Source organism: Zootoca vivipara, chromosome 3 (genome assembly GCF_965207765.1).
Source record: "Zootoca vivipara chromosome 3, rZooViv2.hap1.1, whole genome shotgun sequence".
NCBI lineage: Eukaryota > Metazoa > Chordata > Lepidosauria > Squamata > Lacertidae > Zootoca > Zootoca vivipara.
In genome coordinates this window covers 107,710,250-107,735,205 of record NC_142586.1, presented here as the reverse complement: position 1 = coordinate 107,735,205, position 24,956 = coordinate 107,710,250, and the positions used below count along the sequence as shown (strand labels likewise).

General features: G+C 43.9%; 1 long non-coding RNA gene across 1 annotated transcript in view; it reads right to left on the bottom strand.

The window, feature by feature from the left end:
• Positions 1–1,772: 1,772 nt before the first annotated feature.
• The window catches only part of LOC148686398 (uncharacterized), a 50,048-nt gene continuing 26,864 nt past the window's right edge, over positions 1,773–24,956 (bottom strand). Inside the window, exons 5-6 of the long non-coding RNA XR_015949180.1 lie at positions 15,082–15,181; positions 1,773–5,829 (exon numbers count right to left, since the gene is read on the bottom strand). This is a non-coding gene — a long non-coding RNA (uncharacterized LOC148686398). The remainder of the gene's footprint in view (positions 5,830–15,081; positions 15,182–24,956) is intronic.

Genomic DNA, 24,956 nt, shown 5'->3' with positions numbered 1-24,956 from the left:
TTATTTATTTTGTATTTATCAGGGCAGAACTAGGCTCTTCACCCCCCCCCCCTTCTGAGCATTGGAAACAATACAAAAGCCTGAGTACAAAATAAATAAATCCTCAAGACTCTGATGGGCTGAGGGAAGTTGGAGTTCATCTTGAGAGCTTCAGGGTGTCCAACTGTGCATTAAAAAATCCCAAGTCCACTCCCCCACTTTTGCTGTAGCATGAACCTACCATATGCAAACATCCAACACAGTGGGAAACTAGAAGGTAACCAGACATAGGCCCTATGTGACTCCAGCCCTAGTTTTCCTGTGACAGCCATAAAAAGGCACCCCAAAAGCAAGTCTTTTCCACAAAGGCTCACACTACATTACCAGTAACCACGACACTTGATGCAAGGGCAATTTTCCATCCTCCTGTCATCTCCCAAATGGGAGGCTTCTCTTCTTGAAAGGTCAATTTTAGCATCCCCAAGCAATGCTTGTTGCGTAGGTAATAGCAGCTGATATCTCTGTGTTGCCAGATGGCAATCAAACGCGAGGGCGTTGTGTAGACGTAACCGCGTCTCATAGAACGTCTCCCAAGCTTATTTTTCAAGGAAAGCACCCAGAATCACGTCTGTTCCCTCACTTCAATCTTTTATTTTGATGGGCTTGAAAACTCCCTTCTGCTTCACTTTTTGATTAGTGCTCTTTGCTCTCTTCAAAACTAGTCTTCTCAGGCCAAGAGGGGTCTTTGAAATATCTCTGCAAAACAAAGTTTCACAGAGAAATGAAAATGATCTTGCTGTGCTTATAAAATTAGGTTTCGTTTATTTCTATTCTATTTTTTTTTTGAGGTGTGATGAGGAGGAAAGATTTCCATCTGTTGAGAAATAGATACCGAGCTTCAGGAAAATCTTGTATTGAAATTTGTGCACAGAGATTTCCATGCCCCCCTCCCCCACAATGTCCCTTCACTTAAGACAGGGTTATTTCATTTTCCAACACAACGTTCAAAATAAGGTAGCAAAAGATCTGAGCAATAATCAAGGTGTAAGGTAAAGGTAAAGGGACCCCTGACCATTAGGTCCAGTCGTGACCGACTCTGGGGTTGCGCGCTCATCTCGCATTATTGGCCGAGGGAGCCGGCGTATAGCTTCCAGGTCATGTGGCCAGCATGACAAAGCCACTTCTGGTGAACCAGAGCAGCACACGGAAACGCCGTTTACCTTCCCGCTGTAGCGGTACCTATTTATCTACTTGCACTTTGACGTGCTTTCGAACTGCTAGGTTGGCAGGAGCTGGGACCAAGCAACGGGAGCTCACCCCGTCACAAGGATTTGAACCGCTGACCTTCTGATCAGCAAGCCCTAGGTTCAGTGGTTTAACCCACAGAGCCACCTGGGTCCCTAATCAAGGTGTAATTGATTCAATTGCGCAGAGAGACACATTTTGCTATTGTCAACCAGCATTATTATTGCACTTTGACGGTGTTTTCTCAAAAGATATTTCAATTGTGTTATGAGTACCCAACATCAGTACTATGCTATGATGGGGCTTGAAACCCTGCCTGCTAAAATGTTCACTTCTCCATATTTATTAGCTTTGCTTCTGCTTAAGTTTTACATCACATTCTCGAGTTTGCAAAAGGAAAAAGGAAATCCCCTTTCCTCTTTTTTTCCTACTTTTTCCAGACTGTACACATACCAAATAGGAAAACCTCCAGGTTAGGACTTCTTTTCTGCATGGGAAAAGCAAGGGGGTAATAAGCAAGGGAAAGGAGGAGCCATGCATTTCCTGAGTATTCTTTATTTAAATTCAGTAAAATACAACACCATAAAAATTACAACATTTGTGTAGGTCTTGGTATACAACTGATTCCAATGTACAATTCTATTAAAAGGAAAATTAACTTCTCAGTCACTTCACATCGCTTATTTTTTTAATTCATTTTTAACTTGTGTTGCTTTCATTTATGGTTTGTAGCACTACTTTACCTTTCATGGTTTTCAAATTTTATTTTCCTCGTGACAATCTAATTTAAACAAATCATCAACTCAGTTTTTATATCAATTTTTAAAAAATATTCTTCCACAAACCCCCATTCCAATTTGGATTTCTGTTTAGAGGTATTTCTAATTGCTGCCGTCATTCTCTCTAAATTCATAAATTCAATTAATTTTAATTGCCATTCCTGAATGGTGGGCAATTCCTTCTTCCTCCATTTCTGAGCAATCAGTAGTCTTGCTGCTGCACATGCGTATAAAAATTTATTTTTTCCTATTATCTGGCATATTGTCTGGTATAATGCTCAATAAAAGGTATTCCGGTTTTCCCCCGGTTTTTCTGAGTATTCTAATCGCATGTTCAGCAAATGTCAGATGGTTTTCAGGGCTTTCCTAAGGTGGGTGGGACTTCTACATCAGGCTTGGCTTGAGGATTTTCAGGGGTGCTTTGAGTTTTGTCTGGCTGGCTCCCAAATTCTGCCGTTGTGAAATTTGTCCAACTGTAACACTTAAGGGGGTTTGAAAAACCCCTTTGCAAGGAGTTGATCCTCCAATGAGGCAGCAGCTGTGCTTCGGAACTCCTTTTCAGCAGGTGCCAAAAAGAGTATAGTGAAGACACCTGCTTGATCTCAATAGGCAGGGAGTTCCAAAGTGTAGGTGCCACCACACAAAGGAAGCAAGTTTTTACAAATGAATTTCGGAGGATGACTGTTTTTTGGTTCACATGCTTTTTTTTTTAAAGAAAGTGCAAATTAGGTAAGTTCACCTTGGAATCCGATGGAATCCGATTTCCTCTCCATTCCTGTCTGTGAGTCCTTGTGTCCCTTCTCACATATGCCTTGAATGGTGTGTGTGTTTCAGTCTTCAATAACAAATTCAAGGTCAGAGAAGGACAATAGCGCCATGACAATTAACATCATCACCCCCTTCTGATATAAAGTTGGTGTGCAGCGTGGGAAAGCGACACACCCATTTCACTCCTAAGAACCAGACCGGACATGCATTATGAATGAAATGGTTTGGGATTGCTTAGCGAGGGAGGGGCAGGGGCAGGATATGAATCTTGCAAATAAATGAATAAAATGACTGGAAATCATGTTTTCGTTCCTTGTTCTCAAAGGTTAAGACTGCCAGCTTTTCACATCAACATCCCACTGCATTGCAGTGCATTTAGCTGAAGCGATCTGACTACCCTTGAGTAAGATCTTTTAAATCCCAAGATAATACAGAGAGGCTTCAAGTTGTATCCTTTCAGAATGTCAACCATCTGCATACACTGCTTGAATGATGAGGCTGTCATTCAGCTTGGTATTTTGGAGTCCACACATTTGGTGAGGATCTGTGTGTGTGTGTTTGGGGGGGGGGGGTCAGAAAAAATGCAGGAATGGGAGGAGGGGGAGATATACTGGGTGAGGTTTGTTGCTTTGTGCGGACACGGGTTGGATAGCATCCCTTTTAATGAAACAAAGCAAAATGCACTGAGTGCAGGGGAGAAGACAAGCGATCTCTAAGAAACATGCTTCCTTTTAATAGCTGGGCTGGTTGTTTATGGGCACGCATCCTTTGGGAAGAGCTGCCATCCATCTCCTCCAGCCACCACAAAGCTGCATCGGCAACATGCGCTGCCAAAGCCACACAAAAGAATTACTGTAGAGATAATTGAGGCAGTGCTTCACCTTAATATATGTCCTTTCATTCCAGGGGTATTGATGCAGTGGAGTCTTGCTATTTGGCTGGCTAGCCTCTTGGATGTAACAAGGTTTCTTGGGAAGCAAACAGTTGGGGCTCATCCACCTAGACAGCATGGGTCCAAGTGGTTTTGCCTTGGTCACACTGCTTCCCCCGGGGAAACCCGCTCTTTAGTGCTAAATGGAAGCAAAAGTCAATCCAGAGAAAACCTGATGGATGTTTGCTCCGTCTCGGTGGCAATGGATAGGTTTCCCCCAGAGGAAAGCAGTGGGGAAAGCAGAAGTGGGACTGAGCCCAGAGTCTGGGAGAGTAGCTGGTTCAGATTGGGCTGCTTGGCATACTGCAGGGTATTGTTACAAAAGCCGAGTGCCATCTCCACTCTCTGCAAGATCCCTGGGGGTTCCAGGCACTCACCATGGGTCAATGTTCCCTTGGAGAACTGAGACATGGCAGAGACTGCCACAGCTTTAAGAAATATGATTCATTCACCTGTTTACACCTTCAGTCTGCATGGAGGGAGTCCAGATCGTATAGCATGGTCATTTCAAGAGGGGCTGGTCCTCCACAGCAGTGCAGCCAGCCTTCAGCCAGCCTACCCAAGATGGATCCCAGTCTTTCTTCCTCCTCCTACTTCCCAGAACACCCTGCTAAAAACTCTCTTTTCATGTCACCTCACACCCAGTTTACCCTTGCAACCTACTAAATCCCTAGTCTCTGTTCACACCTGAAGGCAGGGGGGAGGACAGTTTTATTGTATGCAAATGGGTGCCAATGGCCCTGCATTGTTTCTTAATGGCCCCAGATAGGCCAGTTCATTTTGCATAGGCTAGCTCAGGAATTCTTTTTGCATTTCTCCTTTCACATCCCAAATAACCAAAATCTTGTGTATCTGAAGAAGTGTGCATGCACACGAAAGCTCATACCTATGACAAACTTAGTTGGTCTCTAAGGTGCTACTGGAAGGATTTTTTTATTTTGTTTTGTGTTATGTACTGAGCTGAATCATAGAACACTAGGATCTAGAATCAGCAGTCTGATTGGTCCGCAGGAGCCACCCAATCCAACTCCAGGTGGAAGTGAATCTGCAACCGGATTGGCCTGCAGGAGCAGCCAATCAGGCTGCTGGCAGAAGTCAATCCACAAACTGATTGGCCTGCAGGAGCAGCCAATCAGGCTGCTGGCAGAAGTCAATCCACAAACTGATTGGCCCACAGGTGTAGCCCTGAAGTAGCCAATCACGCAAGGCCCATTGTGTAAATAATGTATATAAGCAGATGGTTTTGGGAAAAGGGCATTCTTCTCTTCTTCTCCTTGATGACTATGAGCTGAATAAAGAGCATGAAGTTCACTCTCGACTCCGAGTATATTTCATTTTGACTGCGTCAGACCAACACGGCTACCTACCTGTAACTAAAATCTTACAATATATTCATTTTTAGGGTTCACGGGAGCCCTCTGCAAATCTATAACAATATTATGGGCAGTCAATTCAATGGTTTGCCCCAACTCTGAGGTAAGTTGGAGGCCATCACTGCCTCCTGTGGAAGCAAGGCCCCTAGTTTACTGCACAAACTTTCTAAAGCATATTTGCAGATATGATTATACCAAACAGCGTGGCTTGTACTGTACTGCTTCCTGGGAATTACCATTGGTGATGGCTTAAAAGCAACAAGAACAATTTTGTGCTGTCCCTGGGACATTATAATGCTGGGCACTTGGATACTTGATATGAATGAATGAGAATCGTTTATATTAATGAACAGCCTGATCTCTGTTAGGAGAGCGTGGGTGTGGTTTTCTTTTTCTTTTTTTTTAAAAGAAATGTTTTCGGAAAACACCTTTTTACCCAGCACAGATCCAAACAATGGAACTTGCTCTCACAAGATGTAGAGATGGCAAGCAAGCTGGAAGGCTTCAAAGCCCCCAGTTGAAATTCACTGGACCTCTGAAAGTACTGATCCCTACTTTTTGTGGACCTGAGGAGCTTGACAGATGCCACTTCCACTTAAAGGCAAATGATCTGTGCTGGATTCCACTCCCCCCGCCCCAAACCCACTACCAAGCGGGTGATGCTTCCTAGACCAGGATGCGTGCTTTATCTGTGCAGTGGATGCTTGGGTTTCCATAGCAACGAGGATGCAGTCAACTACATCTGCTCCAGCACCTGCCCATTAAACACACAGATAATAGGCGGCTTACTTACTATATTAATTACTAGTTTTGTTCTGATTAGAGTTATTCAGCTTCGTGATACTTTAATGGGCTCAAGGGGAAGGAGGGAGGAAAAGGGAACCTCTCTCTAATTGCCAGCATTTCTGTTGAAGGTGCCAGATAACATTATCTTCTAAGATCTCTGGAGTGTGTTTTGTCCTTGTCTGGGATCCACGTCAGCTAATTAACATGAACAATAGGAGAATGTTTGAGGGCAGCAAAGTTGAGGGTAGAGGGAAGAGTCAGATGAGATAAACGCAGGGAAGGCTGAGCATCAAAAGGTCTTTGGGTTTAGCACGCTGGCGATGGGTTTCTGGGAGCATATATAAAAATGGTATTAAGGATGGTGGGAGAAATGAGTTTGGCTTGTATTTTAATGCAAACCTACTTATGCTGTATTTCCTAAACCATTAAGTGAACACGGTTATCTGAACCTCTCTGAATTTTTGGATGCAGTTCTCTAAATGTATCTAAATGGCAGGTGTATCTAAATGGCACCAACGTACAAAACTACATGACACATTAGGGGGGGATGGTTTGACAAATGGTATAAGCTTAGCTCCCAAGTACCCCGTTTTTCGCGGGAAACCCCCTGATTTTAATCCGTTTCCCGCTGTTCTCCCGAATGGAGAAAAATCCCGGAAATCCCCCGGATTTCCTACCTGCCAGGGAGCCTCCATTTTGGGTGCCGCTCTTCCCATGTGTGGGCACCGGAAATCACTTCTACGCACTTCTACACCACCAAGATGGCCGCCGGGCATGCGTAGAAGCGACTTCCGGTGTCGCTGTGCCCAATTTCTGGTGCCCACACATGGGAAGAGCGGCCCCAGAAGTTGCTTCTACGCAACTTCCGGTGCCATGCCGCTGCTGATCCCGCATTTTTCAGCGGGAGACTTGGCAGGTATGGGTATAAGGCAAAATTCCATGCAAAAAATTGCATATATTATGAGCGGTCCTCCCCCTCCCCCCCCAACTGGAGTGTGCTGGAGTACAGTTCTAGCACCTCTCAGTGCCAGAATTACATATAAGCTAAACAAGCTATAGCTTAGGGCCCCACTTTTAAAGAAAACAAACAAACCTGGATGTACACTTCCAAAATATAAGATAAAAAACAAATAAAATAAAACCTACATGCAGCAACAGTGTTTTGTGTTGTGTAGGCCCCTATGATGTAAGTAAAGGGCCCCGCCTGCTACCCTAAAATATCCCTGGTTTGCTCATTTCTATGTATAGGGTGCCTACATTCTGCATGGACTGGTTGCATGGCAACACGTGCAAATGGCTTTAGATACCTATTAGGTCCATAAATTACCATATAGCATATATTCAACACAAAAAAGTGACAATTTGTTGTTGACAAAGGACAGCTAGACATATGAATGGCCCCATTACCTTCAGTAGCTTAGGGCCTCATCAAACCGAAATCCGGCCCTGGGTGTCATTGTGGGCCCGCACTCCCCCGGCCCACTTCTTGCCTTTACCTACTTCTGAGAAGCCCTGAACGAACATTTCAAGTCAAAACTGAAGCTGGTCAGCATGTGCGAGTTTACACTTTTTCTTTTTCTACTTCCATGGCCGCACTTAGCTCCTAGCCACTCTTGTTGTTGTTGTTTAGTTGTTTAGTCATGTCCATTGAGTCCCTGGATTCCTTTAACGGAATACCCCTTCACATAGGGATGGCGTGAGCGTTCCCCCATCCCTATCACCTGAACCAGAGCCTATCCGCAAACTTACAAGTTGTGACGATTTGCTACACAGCAGGTGAAACCCAAATGGCACCAGCCAATCATCCAAGTGGGGAAAATTCCTGCCGTGCCCCTGTCCCAATGACAGACGACACATGGCGGTGTAGCAAGCTCAAGCGTGCAAGCCCTAAATAGAGGGAGAGGTGGGTCGGTGTTCCGATGCACTGACCAAGAGAGAAAGCTCAGGGTCACATGCATAGGAATATATAGGTCCCTTGAACCATTTAGCTAGCGTCCCATTGGTCAGATTAAACCCAGCAACAAGGGATCTACCAATCGGGTGTTTTGGCTATCCAATTGTACCCACCCATAACACAAGGGTTTGGTTGCCAGGTCTCACCGCAACATGTGCCCTCTTTGAGGGAGGACACGATCTCTCAGAGTTTCCTCTCTAGGAAACTTACAGGACTCTGAGCTCCTATTGTGTGCCTGTCTAGCAAGCACGCATTGTTGGTTTGACTGCATTGTAAATATCCCCTACCAATGAGATGCCTGTGTGAAGCCTGGAAGCAGGACTTGAGTGCAATAAGCCCTCTTGCAATACTCAGCAACAGGCATTCAGGAGCATACTGCCTCCAAGGGTGGAAGAGGGACATAGCCATTGTGGCTGGCCAGCATTGATCTCTGGGCTAAGAGATGCGCCGGGTCCAGGCTGGTGATTCATCTCTGCGATGGGCTTTTTCTGTAGGTTCCCCACACTAGAGATTAAGCAGTGGTGAGGACTCATCATTCAGGATTTCTCATTTCAAGCTCCAGTGCTCTCAGACTATTGCCAGAATGTGCAAGAACAGAAAGCAGGTTATGAACTATGGAGGGGAAATTTAGGACACACTGAAGCACTGAGTCAAGTAAGTCGTTCTTCCCGGGCAGCGTTTGCCAAACACTTAGAACCAGTAAGGAAAGTGAGAGATTTAAAATAACTGGAGATAATGTGCAAGTTCACAGACCTTTCCAGGCTTGCTCAGAAATGCAAAGCTTTTTTTAAAAACAACAACAACAACTAGATTGCCTGGCCTGGTTTCCATTTTGTGCTCTCTCTGGATTACAAGGGGTGGAAAAGACCAATACAACAATTCAGTTTCAAACGATGATATGCTATTTTTGCAGTCTTAGCTACAGTCCAGTTAGACCGGAAGTCTGGGATTGAAGTCTGGTTTAGTGGCCTTGTGCAGAGCTTAACAGTCGGAGTTGGCTAGTCCAACACCCTCTGGTGTAAGCCACTGGAATGGCTGGTAGTAGAAGGACAATATCTTATTTACATTTCTTCAGTAGCACCTTAAAGACCAACTAAGTTTTTATTTTGGTATGAGCTTTCGTGTGCATGCACACTTCTTCAGATACACTGAAACAGAAGAGCCAGACCCTTATGTATATTCAGAGGGTGGTGGGGGTGGGTGGGAATGGGTGATGGGCTGATAGGAGTGGTAAACCTGTTGATGGCTGTTAATGACTGCTGATGACTGCAATAGGTCCTGCGGGGGAAAAGCAAGGGCTGAGGCGCTAAAGAAAGCTTGATCATGCATAATGAGATAAGAATCCTATGTCTTTGTTCATCCCAGGTGGCTCCATGGTTTTAAGCTTGGTAATGAGTTCCAATTCAGCAACTTCTCTTTCCAGTCTGTTTCTGAAATTTTTTTTATTACAGAAAAATATTATTGTTTTATTACAGAAATATACATAAGGGTCTGGCTCTTCTGTTTCAGTGTATCTGAAGAAGTGTGCATGCACACAAAAGCTCATACCAAAATAAAAACTTAGTTGGTCTTTAAGGTGCTACTGAAGGAATTTTTTTATTTTGCTTCGACTCAGACCAACACGGCTACCTACCTGTAATTATTTACATTTATTAGCCAGCTGTTAGCCTGGTCCTAGTACAGAGGTGAATTTAGGGGAGTGCAACCAGTTTGGGGGCACCGCAGGGGGCGCAGCAACTATGATGTAGAATGGAATGCAAGAGATGGGGTGGGGTGGGGGTGTTGGCAGGGGGCAGGGTTGGCAGTCTCTATGACAAACTATAATAGCAGTTTTCTTTTTTTCTGCTGGGGAGCCCACAAAAGCTTATATATTACTTCACAGTGCATCAGGTTGGCAAGCATTCCACCCCCCCCCCCAATGCCATGTTGGCAGATGAATTTCTCTCTTTAATATCTCTAGGCACTGCTGCGCATAAGTCTCACTTCACATCTGTTGGTGGAATGCCCATCAATTCAGATTACGTGGAGCTGCAGCGGCCGAGAGGCAGCCTCAAGGAAAGCAAAATAGCACAGCCAATATCTCAGATATTGGATTTCGGAAAGGAAATAAGGTGCTCTCTCTAAACAGAAATAGCTCTTGAACAGGGTGTGTGGATTACTTAGAGGTGAAAAGATAAAGATGCAAAGTTCCTGCCCAGATGTGTGAGCTGACCATCCTACCAGCTGGGATGCCTGTGGGAATCCAGCAATGCAGATGATGACACAGTTGGTCGATGCCTTGGACCAAAGGATGAAACAGCCCGGCGCTTGACTATGTGACTATTCACCTCTTCCAGTGCTGTCTTGCTTCCTCTGATGCTGATACATTGGCATCAAGACGTTCTCTGCTTGCTGCTTCTCTCTCTCTCTCTCTCTCTCTCTCTCTCTCTCTCTCTCCCCCCCCCTCCCCCCCAAGGATTAGCTACGATTTCAGGATCTTTTCATAAACACATCACCTATAGTCATTTCATCAAGTTTGGCGACTTTCTAAAATTAGAAGAACGACAACAACTTATTTCTCGTACCCCGCCCATCTGACAGGGTTGCCCCATCCAGTCTGAGCAGTTGCCAGCAAAATATAAAAGAACACACCAAATTAAACGAATATCAAACATTAAACTGAGGAGTGATTTCAGCTGGGCAATAATACATGCCTGCCTGGTACAACCGATAATTTTTTTGTAATGCAATAATGTAGTCCAATTAAGTCTCATGTCTGCCCGCCTGATAACTTGAATGTCCTGCTTTTCACCACGATAGGTGAGGTGTTCAAATGACCCCCCACGCAAGAAGTGCCAACAGGCCAACTGCTTGCTGTGTGTTCATTGGAAACTGAGGGAGGCACATCATACAGAGTCAGACTCAATGGTCCAGCTAGCTCAGTGCTGTCTACACTGACTGGCAGTAGCTTTCCAGGATTTCAGCTCTACCTGGAGATGCCAGGCACTGACTTGATGGGCCGTTGACCTAATCCTATGTTTTTAACTCGAAAGGGATCAGGGACAGAAGGAATTGTTTGTTTGTGGGATTCTGCATCAGTGCAGAGCGAGTGGGGTGGTACTGATGAAGAGCAATTGGCAGCATGTTATTATATGCCATTATCGGTGATTTTTCTTGCTCTCTTGTAGAAAACAAGAGGCTAACCTTGTTAGGAGATGTAAACACAACACAGAATGGCATAGCACCGGGCTGTTGCAGTGCAGGCTATCAAAGCCTGATCACATGTTCCTTTGCTTGAGAGCAGAGAAACATGAGGAGGAAAGATCACTTTGAATAGTTCCTTCTTCATTCTTCATACCAGCAAAAATGGCTTCTGAACAATTAGTTTAGGGAAGTTTTTAATGTTTAATGGTGTACTGTGTTTTTAATATTTGGTTGGGAGCCGCCCAGAGTGACTGGGGAAACCCAGCCAGATTGGGTTGTTGTTGTTGTTGTTTGTTTGTTTGTTTGTTTGTTTGTTTTTGAGACTCTTAGCCCTATTCCTTAAAAAATGCCCTATCCATTAAAGAGTGGGTGCTTGTGGGTGCTTTAGTAGTAAGAAGATCAAACCTATCCATTCTGAAGGAAATCAGCCCTGAGTGCTCACTGGAAGGACAGATCCTGAAGCTGAGGCTCCAATACTTTGGCCACCTCATGAGAAGAGAAGAATCCTTGGAAAAGACCCTGATGTTGGGAAACTAGGAGAAGGGGACGACAGAGGACGAGATGGTTGGACAGTGTTCTCGAAGCTACGAACATGAGTTTGACCAAACTGCGGGAGGCAGTGGAAGACAGGAGTGCCTGGCGTGCTCTGGTCCATGGGGTCATGAAGAGTCGGACACGACTAAACGACTAAACAACAACAACAACAACAAGCTTTAGTAGTACTTGCTGAACTGATGAATGCCCCAAGTGAATACACCAGGGAAGGGGGTCAAATTGTCCTCCTTATGTACCGTAGTTGGATTTGAGCGCCAATCATCACTGGCCATTGGCTATACTTGATGTTTTATTATGATTTTATGTGATGGAAGCTGCCCAGAGTGGATGGGGAAACCCAGCCCGATGGGTGGGGTATAAATAATAAAATTATTACGATTATGATTAGCTGGTCGGAGTTGGACTCTAACAACACCTAGAGGGCCACAGGTTTCCTTGTTCAGGATAAGGCCGGAGCGTTCCTAGAGTGCAAAATATTTTCAAGGTATATTGAAGAATTGCAAACATAGGTCTACTATTTGAAAGCCATTTTCATAAATAAATTTGCAGGGCAGGAATATCCTAAGAAAGCTTTCTGAGTTCTGGATTTTGCAATAAATAAACACAACCCCATGCTGAATTTGTTCTCCGTCGTGTTATAAACACAGATGTAGATGAATAACCTTTGGTGGATTAAAATATGTAGACTGACATTCCCTCAACATTTCCTCAAAGGATTGTATGTGAGGATTGGTAATGGCTAAAATAATAAAAGTGAACAGAAGAGGAAAGTGGTCTACCACACGGCTCACATGCCGATTGTTTAGGGCTGATTGAGAAACTGTAATTCCTAAAAGGAATGATGAGTGGAAATTACTCTCCTGATAGTCCTGCTATGTGTATTCTTCTCCTTTGTTAAAAAGAAGGGCAATGGTATTTATTCCGCCCAGCTCAAAATCTTGAGCATTAAGCTTGTGAGTCACATATTTGCTAATGCAGTTTTCAGTGCTGTGTTTAAAAGCTGAAAGTCTTAAGGGTTGACCAAGCATTGACGTGCCAATAAAGCAGAAACCTTGATGTGAAAAATATACACTGGATAGCATAAACAAACCTTTTCCATTCCTCTCTGGAAGCAAATATATCTTAGTAAAGTGCTTTTCAGTGGTTATTACTGCTCAGGAAACTCGGAGAGTGAGATATTGGTGGAAATAAAATAATGATCTGTGCAAATACGATTAGGAACTGCGCTGCTCAAAGGACAAACTGAGACTCATCAAGACTTGGTAACAGAAAGGATGATTCTGGGATATCATCTTCCAATGCCCCTTGGATTTATTATCCCTTCCTGCAGAAGCTGGAAGTTCTAAGACAGGGATGGGGAAATTATGACACTCCAGACTCCAGAGGTTGTTGGACCACAACTCCCATCATCTTTGACCAATGTTCTGGTTGGCCAAGACTGATGGGAGTTGGAGTCCAACAATGTCTGGAAGGTCAAAGCTCCCCCATCCTTCTTCTAGGACATGGGTAGGCAAGCTAAGGCCCGGGGGCCGGATCTGGCCCAATCGCCTTCTAAATCTGGCCCGCGGACGGTCCGGGAATCAGCGTGTTTTTACATGAGTGGAATGTATCCTTTTATTTAAAATGCATCTCTGGGTTATTTGTGGGGCATAGGAATTCGTTCATCCCCACCTCCCAAATACAGTCCAGCCCGCCACAAAGTCTGAGGGGAAGTGGACTGGCCCCCTGCTGACAAATTTTTGCTGACCCCTGTTCTAGGAGATAAAGTGAGGTGACTACAGCTTCCTGGATTTATTTATAAAATTTAGAACAAGCTCTTCCTTCCAAAACACAATAGATAAAACAATCAAAACATCTTTAAAACAATTCCAAAACAGATGCAGACTGGGAAAGATCTCAGGTTGAAAGGCTGGTTGAACGAAGGATTTCAATCGATGCTAAACTGACCAAAGAGATGGCCTAATATTCAAGGGGAGAGAATCCCAAAGGGTGGGTGTCATGACACTAAACATCGTGCAAAATGGACCTCCTGATAAAGCGCGTTCTCTAATCAGGGAGACCGCGGGTTGCGGAAGGGTTAAAAGACATCTCCTGGGTTGGGGGGTGGTGTCGGATGAGAGGGAGTGTGTGTGATAGGATCCTTTTGGGTTGCTGGGGTAAAAAGCATGTAGCCAATTTTGATTGACAGAAAGTGGCCCTTAAAACCTCAGCATCCAGCAGTGAGTTTCATTTTTGCAAAGTGCTTCGGATCTCCCTCCCGCCCACCGCCTTTTTCTAATGGTTTTTAGCCTGACATTGCTTTGCCTTTCATGGGGTCGCTTGCTTTGCAAGGGGCCAGTAGGAATTTTGCCATTCGGCTGATTGGCTGTTGCCATTGGTTTTTGCCTACTGCTTTGCAAATCGTCACAACTTGTTAGGTTGGCGGTTAGGCATTGGTTAATAATTCTGGTTGGTGGAGGGGTTTGGCATGGAGGTGCTTTCCCCTCATTAAAATGCTGCTCCACATAGAAGTATTCTGTTAAAGGAATCCTGGGGCTCCGGGGCTCTAGTCCATACACCCCCGCAATGGGCGGGGCTGGGGCCATTACAGAGCACGATCCTTGGGGAGCATTTCTGGTCGAGGGGAGAGTGCCTGGACACAGCTACCTCCTCTCCCATGGGGTGTTTACTTGACTTCCCTATACGGGTAGGGAAGTCAGAGCTGATCTGTCCCAGGCGGGGGCATAGCTGCCAAGTTATCCCTTATTTTAAGGGATTTTCCCTTATGCTGAATAGGCTTCCTCGCGAGAAAAGGGAGAACTTGGCAGCTATGGGCGGGGGACAGATGGATTAACCAATGCCTAAGCCAACACTCACATTTAATTGTATTTAAATGAAGTTGTGGCCAAACTAATGCCAAAACCCAAACTAAAATTCTGTGTGTGGTGTGAGTTATTCAGGGGGGGGGGGGATGTCTGGCAACCTCGATGCGCAAGATGGTGTCTGCAAGAGGCCTTCACCTGCAAAGCACAGTGATTGATTTGGTATAAAAGGGGTAAGACAATCTTTCAGGCATCCTGGTCCCAAGCTGTATAGGGTTTTCTACACCCAAAGATCAACTCTGGAAGAATTTCATCCATAGTCAGGAAAAAAAAGGTTCCCCACCATCATCTTCACACGATGTCACAGCCATCTTTGTTTGCATCAGGTGTGGAGCAGGTGAAATCTGTGAAGCAAAGCCTTGCCTGCTACCTTCTTCCTCTCTCTGCAGGGAACAAAGTATCTGAAACAAGGAGACCTTCCAAGCATAGGGGGACTGGGAATATTTGGCCAACTTCCTCACGCTGCTAATGAGATCTTGCTAACAGCCTGATTAAAAATGCAACAGGGGAGAGAAACCGAGAGGAAAAAACAACTGTTCCCTAGAATAATTTCACTATTATTTCACACAGTAAGTTGATAATGGCAAGGTGAAAAAACAGCACAGTAATCTGATAATGGTTGTAGATAAGTTTTTTTCTCCCAGGGAGGTGGAACTGTTAAACTCACCCAGCATGTGGCAGAGGCTGCAATCCTATGTCCATTTACCCATGAGTAGAACCCCTTGAATGCAGGCGGCTCTTACTTTTGAGTAGAGATGCTTCAGCTCCTGAAAAGTAAGGCAATGGTGAGAATGATAGCAGCCTTCAACCATGTTTCTTCAGCACCGTTTATTTCTTGCAGATTGAAGAACAAACTAGATGTGATGTTGGTTGTGGGGATGCAATTAACAGGTGCATTCCTTGTCAGGTAAGTAGCAACCAATAGCTGGCCTGAAGTGGCTTGTGTTGTGGTGGTTGGTAAATAGCAGTCCATGACAAGCCTTGGAATCCTTCCTTGGGATTACCTCACACATACATGGATATTGCTTGAGACTGTTGGTTTAATCCTTGGCACTTGAGCCCAATGTGTGCATTAGCCATGTGCAGAGTACACTCAAAGTACAGATGGAGAAGACTTTGAGTCTTCTTTTTTGAACAATCAAATATTGAGCGTAAGTTTCTGTACAGGAAGCCCCATCTGCCTGTTTACTCAGTCTGAAAAGATCCTTTTGGAGTGCCTCGCAATCCTTTATTTATTTATTATAAAATATTCATTCTTTTATTTATATTTTATACATTTATTTACATTTTATACATCCTTTTTATGTTTTTGTTTTTAGTTTGACAAAGTTATAATTATAAATAAACAATTAAAAAAATGTGCACCCCACCACCGAGACCATTCCATTATAACTATCCAACCTCCCAAAATTTCAACACCTCTTGCAATGGTTTGACCCCTTTCTGTTTTAAAAGCGCAAATTCTACAAACACCTTCCAGATCTCCTCAAGATAATTTCTCCTGCATGTTCCCCATCTTACCTTAATGGCACATGTTAATTTATCATTAATAGCTATATCCCACACCTTTTTATACTTTGGCCACCTCATGAGAAGAGAAGAATCCTTGGAAAAGACCCTGATGTTGGGAAAGATTGAGGGCACTAGGAGAAGGTGACGACAGAGGACGAGATGGTTGGACAGTGTTCTCGAAGCTACAAACATGAGTTTGACCAAACTGCGGGAGGCAGTGCAAGACAGGAGTGCCTGGCGTGCTATGGTCCATGGGGTCACGAAGAGTCGGACACGACTAAACAACAACAACAACAACCCAGTGATTTCTGTTATCTCCTTAAACACCCTTTGCCATTTTATTTATTTATTTATTTTTACATATTTACATTTTATTGTTTTGACCACTTTGAGCAGTTCGATGTTAACCGCAGACTCGGCCACCTCTGCACTCACCCCTAACTCCAGATCATTTATGAACAAGTTAACAAACACACACCTGTTCCAACTTTGATCCTTAGGAGATCCTACTTCATGCATCCCTGCTTTCCTTTGTTCCTTCTATCTCTTTGTTTTCTGTTCTTTAACCAGTTTCTGATCCACAAGAGTGTGTCAGAGTCACACAGGAAAAACTGGTTGATATTACCAGGCGTTGTGTGGGAGCAATCGTGGAATGAAGTACTCTGTTTACAGCAGAATACAGAGAAGAAGAAGAAGAAGAAGAAGAAGAAGAAGAAGAAGAAGAAGAAGAAGAAGAAGAAGAAGAAGAGGATGAGGAGGAGGAGGAGGAGTTTGGATTTGATATCCTGCTTTATCACAGCCCGAAGGAGTCTCAAAGTGGCTAACATTCTCCTTTCCCTTCCTCCCCCACAACAAACACTCTGTGAGGTGAGAGGGGCTGAGAGACTTCAGAGAAGTGTAATTAGCCCAAGGTCACCCAGCAGCTGCATGTGGAGGAGCGGAGACGCGAACCCAGTTCCCCAGATTAGGTATCCCTGAAGAGGAAGGGCAGAAGAGGCTGGAGTCCATCTTAGGTTTGGGCAGGAGAGGGTTTATCCATACTTCCTCTTTCCCTACTGCTTTCCCCTGGGGAAAAGCTCTCTTTAGTGCTTAATTAGAGCAAATGGCAACCAGGTTTCCCATGAATGGCTGTTTGTTCCTATTCAGGGCTAAAGAGCGGGAAAGGAGAGGGGCAAGTGGAAAACCACTCGGACCCACGCTTTCTAGGCATGGGGCAAGCAGGCATGCGGACAAGCGCTGTGGTCACAGCCACACTACCCATTGAAAACACATGTAGAGCACATGACATCCCCCAAAGAATCACGGGAGCTGTAGTTTACTCCGTCCAGAGCTACAATTCCCAGGACCCGTAACAAACCTAGGATTCTTTGAGGGAAGCCATGAACTTGAAATGTTAGGTATGGAAGTGATTAGGCCAAAACGTCTGCTGCTTATTGGGGTCAAGACTGATTGGTCAAGGAGAGGGAGAAATACAACTCAAGTTGATGTGAAATTAAATTCCGTACTTTAACTTTTTTCTACATTTTAAAGTATTGTAATTTTTTTTCTTGGAGTTTTTTCTTCTTCTTTTGGTAAACTGCTTTGAGTTTACCCCAACTCCAATCAAGCGTTATATAATCGTTATGAGATAAAATTAATTAATTGGTTTTCTAGGGCTCAGCAACTGACTGCATTGGGAGCAGAGCCTTTCAGGGGAGAGAGGTGTTAAGTTGAACTGAACTGTGAACACGAATGTGTTGGGTGGGAAGGAGAGGGAAACAGAATTGGGGTCGAAAGTGAAGAGGCCGAGCCCTGAGCAGAGAGCATCTATTCTTGAATTGTGTGTTTCCAATGCAGTTGGGATCCTTTTGGAATTTAATAGTTAATTTAATGTCGGAACACTGTCACCCCCTCCCACTTAAAAGCAAAGCAAAGCAAAGCAAAACAAAACAAAAAACATGCTCCTGGGTGGATTGGACCTCATGTTTACATCTATAGCATAATTGAACATCAAACAGAGCTCAGCGCTGCACACATAGATCCTTTGGTTCTTTATTCCTTAAAACCAAAGGAAATATGTAAGGGTGTGGGGGAAGGGAAAATAGCATGCGCAATCTGGGGACTTTTAAATTATTTTTTTAAGCAAAGCAGTACCCAATATTCAGCTTTCAAAAGGCTTGTTTAGAAAGTGATAGATGTAAACAACTCAAAATAACTAATTAAGAGAGAACCTTGTTGAATTGTACATCCACAATGCGCTTTGAGAAAGCTGTTTTCTATTGAGTCACTCTCACAAAAACTGCAGATGGTTACCTAAGTTGGTGTTGGTGGTGAGGAAGAGGCAGCATTTACTGGTGATCTGAGGAATGCGGATAAGGCTGTCGGCAGATGGCTTACAGATATCATTCCGAAATATCTTATCCTGACAAATAACAAGAGTGTGTATAATTAGCACTATGCAGATGGTATTTGGAATGATTCCCTTCCATCTCAGCACTCTTCTTCCGCGTATGATTTTAAAAGGCTATTTTTAAGAGACTTTTTTTTTTTAAAAAAAGCAACAACGCTACCAGCAGCATCTCTGATAATACTTTAGAGCTGGCTGCCATCACAGTTCAGTGGATGTACCAATATGCTTTACAGCACGTTAGAGACCCACATCAGTGAGAAGATAGAAATGCTCAGAAGGATGGGAGGCAAGAAAAGAGAAGAGAAGAGGAAGGACCCCCATCCAAGACCTCACTGAGAGTCCTGCCAAGGCAGGGTGGGAGTTATTGCAGATACGAATATTACACAGTTTGAAGCAATTGGATGCATAAAAACTGAATTCTTCTGGAATAAAAATGGTTCAGATCCCTACTTATAATTCAAAGCTTTACTAACCAGAACTTATTAAAAACAAGTACAAAACAAATCAATAATATATCCAAAAAGTTCCGTAAGACATACGATTGATCAAGCATCTTCTAAGAAATGTAACAGAATTCCAAACAGACCAAGAAGATCTCTAAGATCTCTTTCTCCTGACAGTCTGCATTAGCCTGGAGCTACGTTCCCTTCCGAAGAAACCCATTTGCACATCCATCTCCCACTGTACCTGGGAACAAATGACCAAATGCTTCAAAACGGTGATCTGCAATGGAATACCTTGATCATGTGAGTTAAGGTTAAACACTCACGTGAAGGAGCAGAGAACATTAACAGTTAATTATTAACGCAGCTAGAAGCTGAAAGAGTTATTTCTAGCTTTAGTATTTCTCATGGAATTTTCCGAGGTTAAACCCTCCAACAATATACATACAGACACTCTCCATTTCAGTATGCAATTAAACAAATATGCTTAATAGGATGGAGTTGGGAACAGGGCCCATCAGGACTGATGACAGAGGCACATTGTCCTGTCTGGAGATGCTATATGGAACGCCCTCCCACCAGATGTCAAAGAGAAAAACAACTACCAGACTTTTAGATAACATCTGAAGGCAGCCCTGTTTAGGGAAGCTTTTAATGTTCAATAGATTATTGAATTTTAATGTTTTGTTGGGATCCGCCCAGAGTTTCTGGGGAAACCCAGCCAGATGGGCGGGATATAAATAATAATAAATAATAATAATAATAATAATAATAATAATAATAATAATGGCATCCAAATCAAAATCAAAAGCATGAGGGTGGGGCAGGCAGCAGCAGCAGCATCCAAAATAGGTGGGTGGAGTTAATATGATATAGGCCCATCTTTTTTATGTGTTTCCATTTATTGACAGCATTTGTATGTTTTGTGATTTTAAATCTCTGCTGGGGCTCTCTCACCAAGAGAGTATTTGCCCGCCCCAAATCTGGATCTAGACATCCAGGGAATTTTATCTTTTATTCTTTTCAACCAATTACAACCAAACATTTTAAAAAAAACTCCCATATGGTTTGTGTTTCTCTTTAAATGACTGATAATAACTTCTGCCTTCTGCATAATAACTTCCCCTTTTGCCCTTTTAGCGTGGATCAGACAATTACAAGTGAAGAGCTTGCTGGTAAGATGAGCTAGCCAGCGAAATCAAAAAAGTAAATTTGTTTGCTTAGCCATGGAACAAAGAAAAACTCAAGAACGATCCTTTTGAATATATGTTATATATGGATTGGATGAGGCCACAAGTCATGGCAAAACCCACAATTTGATTCACAGAATACAGGACGTCAACATCTATATAGTCATTGATCATTACAGTACTCTATTGCATATTCAGCAGAGCAGAAACAAACATTTGGTGTACACAGCATGCAAAGGCATAGGAGACAACCTCTATTGTTCTTCTTGTTGATTAGACATCCCACCTCCAAATGTCCACTTATGGTAGAATCCTAGACATTTGTAAGTAAAGCCATTAGACAGAAGGGCAAATCTTCCACCATGTGACTCTCACGGATATAATAAGGTTGCCATATTTCAAAATGTGAAAATTCTTTGGCAAAATTGTTGAGCTTTTTGGTGGGGTTTTTTTTGGCCAATTGCTGAGCATTTGAAGTTTTGAAGCTATTTTTAAGGAAATTCACCGAAAACTAGACTATCGACATGGGATGTCATACATCTGGATTTTAACGGACACCTCAGCAATTTACACCCGGACACTGTTAGCGACTCCCATATTCTGGCTGTGTCCGGGAAATTCCAGACGTATGGCCACCCTAAGATATAAACACATAAATTTGTACGCTTCCTTCCTTGCTCCATTTTCTCTCAGTGAATGAAAATACACCAGAGGGAAAGAAAATGAGCAAAGGTAAGCACCCTTGTTGCTTACCATACTTCTGCTAGTACTGAGCAGGAAAAAAAAGAATTATTATATTTTTCTTACTAATGGTGAGGCACTACTTTCCTTTGTTGATCTTTGGCCGGTTGTGGACTCTCCATCCTTGGAGGTTTTTAAGCAGAGGTTGCATGGCCACCTGTCATGGATGCTTTAGCCGAGATTCCTGCATTGCAGGACGTTGGACTGGATTAACCTTGAGGTCCCTTCCAACTCTACAATTTTATGATTCTATTCCATTATCTTCAGAAGGCTTAGATGGGCATGATAGAGATGTTCTACATAAATGTAAGAACATCAGAGCCTGTTGGATCAGGCCCATGGCCCATGTTGGACTAGATGACATTATTTGGAATTGTTAGGGAGCCAGAACTCTCCCTCATAATATCTGTTAAATACATAGGATTACAGGAAGCATCCTGAATCAGAAGAACATCCCATCTAGTTCAATAGTGTCCACACTGACTGGCAGTGGCTCCCTAGGAATTCAGATAAGTAACATTCCAGACGCTACCTGGAGATTGAATCTGGAACCTTCTGCATGCAAACAGATGCTCTGCCAATTCCCTAAGCCTTCCCTAAATGGCTTTCACAGTTATGATTACTTTTACTGATGTAGTATCAATAGGCTGGTTTTATTTTGGGGGACAAAGACTGATCTGTCTGCACCAGTGCTTTGGTAAAAAGGTAAAGGCCCCCTGGACGGTTGCGGCGCTCATCTCGCTTTCAGGCCGAGGGAGCCAGCGTTTTTCCACAGACAGCTTTCTGGGTCATGTGGCCAACATGACCAAACCGCTTCTGGCACAATGGTACACCATGATGAAAACCAGAACACACAGAAACCATTTACCTTCCTGCTACAGCGGTACCAATTCATCTACTTGCACTGGCGTGCTTTCGAACTGCCAGGTTGACAGGAGCTGGGACACAGCAACGGGAGCTCACTCCATTGCAGGGATTCGAACTGCTGACCTTCTGATTGGCAAGCCCAAGAGCATGGGTAGGCAAACCAAGGCCCAGGGGCCAGATCCGGCCCAATCACCTTCTAAATCCAGCCCGTGGACGGTCTGGGAATCAGTGTGTTTTTACATGAGTATAATGTATCCTTTTATTTAAAATACATCCCTGGGTTATTTGTGGGGCATAGGAATTCGTTCATTCCCCTCCCCCCAAATACAGTCCAGCCCCCCACAAGGTCTGAGGGTCAGTGGACCGGCCACCTGCTGAAAAAGTTTGCTGACCCCTGCCCAAGAGGCCCAGTGGTTTAGACCACATAGCCAGGTAATGGAGCCCCTAACAAAGAAGAAAACCACTTTGACCCAGGTAGTGAAATTGCTGGTATCCAAGACCCACTTCACACCACCCTTGCTAGTGATGTGTTGGATTGCATAGACCCACACAAAGTTCAGCCCATGAACATTTTACCAGGTATGATCCCTTTTCTCTTGGGAACAGCTAGTTTTCAATCACCCCAGCAGAAGCTGTGTTCACACCCTGCGTGATCATCAGCTGATAAAAGTAACATGTGCAAAAAGGGTCATCACGGATCAAACACCCCAGACCAAACATAAATATCAGACACAATACGTTCCAAGGAAAATGGTCCACTTTTTCAGCAACTGATCACCACGTGGTAAGTCATTATTTAAGCAATGTGCATGCATATGCGAATCAATCCCTATGCAGCACCAGTATTCTATTTAGTGGGGAAATATATGGGCCATCTAAGTGTGGCATATTGCAGCAGCTTACAAAATTAAATTTGTTTTCATATTCAAATTGTGCTGACAGTAGATATAAGGTTGTGGCAAGGCAAATCGGAAGATTTAAGTACAAAAAAATGTGAGTTGTGCAAATGGAAAGATAAACACAATGACTGAAACCCATATAAGTGATTTTGTACTTAATTACTGAAAAGCTGCATATATCTTGGTTTCCCATTTTGGTGTCTGATCAAGTTTGCTTAGTTATGCCATTAAATATCCTGGCCTTCCCCCCCCTCCCCTTTTTAATGTAGATCAAAAAGTTACACTGGGTTGTTTTTAAAGCAAAAATAACACTAGGCTCAAATAGATATATGAAGTTGCACACATTTTCTTTCCAGATGTCACCTCCTGCAACTATTCCTGCTCCATGCTCCCCTTGAGTGATTTTTCCTGGCTGGGAGTGTCCTTGAACTGTGACCAGGCATCTTGCTTGTCTGAATGGAGAGAAGGTTGCCTGGCTGTAATGTAGACCTCTGTAGAAAGGCATCACTGGTATGCGGCCCCTGGAAAGTTGCCCATGGAGGCAGTGTGGCCCTTGGACTGGGAATGGGTTCACCAGCCTTGATCTATATGGGGCAAGGCGAATGTTGTGGTTTCTTCTCACAAAAATGTTGCCAGCATCCAGAGAGGATAACAATAGATTAGGAGGAAATGGCATAATTTGTCCCACCCAGGTGTCCACTCCATGAAGATGTTTCAGGAATAGCATGGGGACCAGACCATAGGGAAGAGGAACCTATGAGAGCCAGTGTGGTATAGTGGTTAAGAGCGGTAGACTTGTAATCTGGTGAACTGGGTTCACTTCTCCACTCCTCCACATGCAGCTGCTGGGTGACCTTGGGCTAGTCACACTTCTTTGAAGTCTCTCAGCCCCACTCACCTCACAGAGTGTTTGTTGTGGGGGAGGAAGGGAAAGGAGAATGTTAGCCGCTTTGAGACTCCTTAGGGTAGTGATAAAGTGGGATATCAAATCCAAACTCTTCTACTAGGGGCCGGGCAGTTTATGGACTCGCTGCCGCATTAGGGGGGGATGGACACCAGCTAAAATTGTCATTAAAAGGTAGTATACAAATCCACGGAGGAGGAGGAGAACTCTGTGTTATCTACCTATAATATTCAGATGGCCCATATCAGTTGTTGGGGTAGGCAGGAGTAGCAGAGGCAAATGAAGCTGAATACTGGTAGATTAAGGCAGAAGTACTTCTGCACAGTGTAGCTAATACTATGGAATTTGCTCCTCTAATAAGTAGTGGTGGCCACCAACTTGGATGGCTTCAGAAGATCACCCAAACCCATGGAGCTATCACGAAGGGCTACCAACCCAGATGGCTACATTTTGTCTCGGCTGCAAGAGGGAATTGCTTCTCGATACCAGTTGATGGGAATCACTAGTGAAGAGAGTGCTGTTGCTCTCAGATCCTGCTTTCAGACTTCCCATAGAAGTTGGGTTGGTCATTGTGAGAAGAAGATGCAGTACTAGATGGACCACTGGCCTGATCCATCAGGCTCTTCTTAAGAGGTCTTATTGCCTCAAAGCAGAGGCATCTGGTTGGCCACTTTGGGGGGTGGGGGAAAGCATGCCAGATTACATGGATCTTTGATCCAGTTTAGTAGGTCTCTCCTTAGGTTCTCAACTTGCCTGAAGAGGCTAAGGTTTAAACAAATAATTTAATAATTGGTATTCTGCTAGGGGCTCCCTGTTTCTTTTTCCTCCCTCTCCCTCCCCAAAGCCCACAAGCTCGCAACCTGTATGGTTAGTATTTTGGGGGTCCAATTAATTTATCCTCTCTTGCATCACAGTTTTTTTGCTCAAAGGCAAAGATGAGCATGCGAGATCACTGACTTCTTCACCACCCGCTCAGCTGCATTGTGAATTCACAGTCTGCAACAACCACCCTATGAAGGCTCTGGAACCAGAAGTCGGTCCATAGACCTGTATTTTTTATACAGCCAAGTTTGCTCCATGACAACCACAGAATTAGCAAGCTTAACTGCCGATTCTTTGTTTGATCAGAGCCGGCCTCAGCTTCTAGGTAGCAATGAACTCAGCTTGAAGCAGCAACTGAACAAAATCGTCTGCAGTGTTGTTACAGCAGGTCAGGGCTGCCTCAGAACAGGCAGGAGAAAGTTTGGGGAAGCTCTCAGCTGTTCCTGAGAGCCAGATTCTGCCTGTCGAAGTCAACACAACAATGGCATGAGAACACCTTTGTGGCTTGCAAAAGGAACTCATGAGGCAGTGAAGAACAAAGCAAAAATAGCTGCATTTTTATGAAATATAGATATAGATGTGCACACATTCATATGAATGGACTGGAACATAACCGAGAACCCAGCTGAGGAGCTCATTACATTTTATGGAGACTCACTCTGAAGAGTTTAAATTTAACAATTAAAATTGCACCAGGGAAGAAGGTAATGTTCCATTTTGGGATATTAAACCAGTTGTTTATGCTTTACTTAGGGGCTTCTCTGTAATTTTGGTA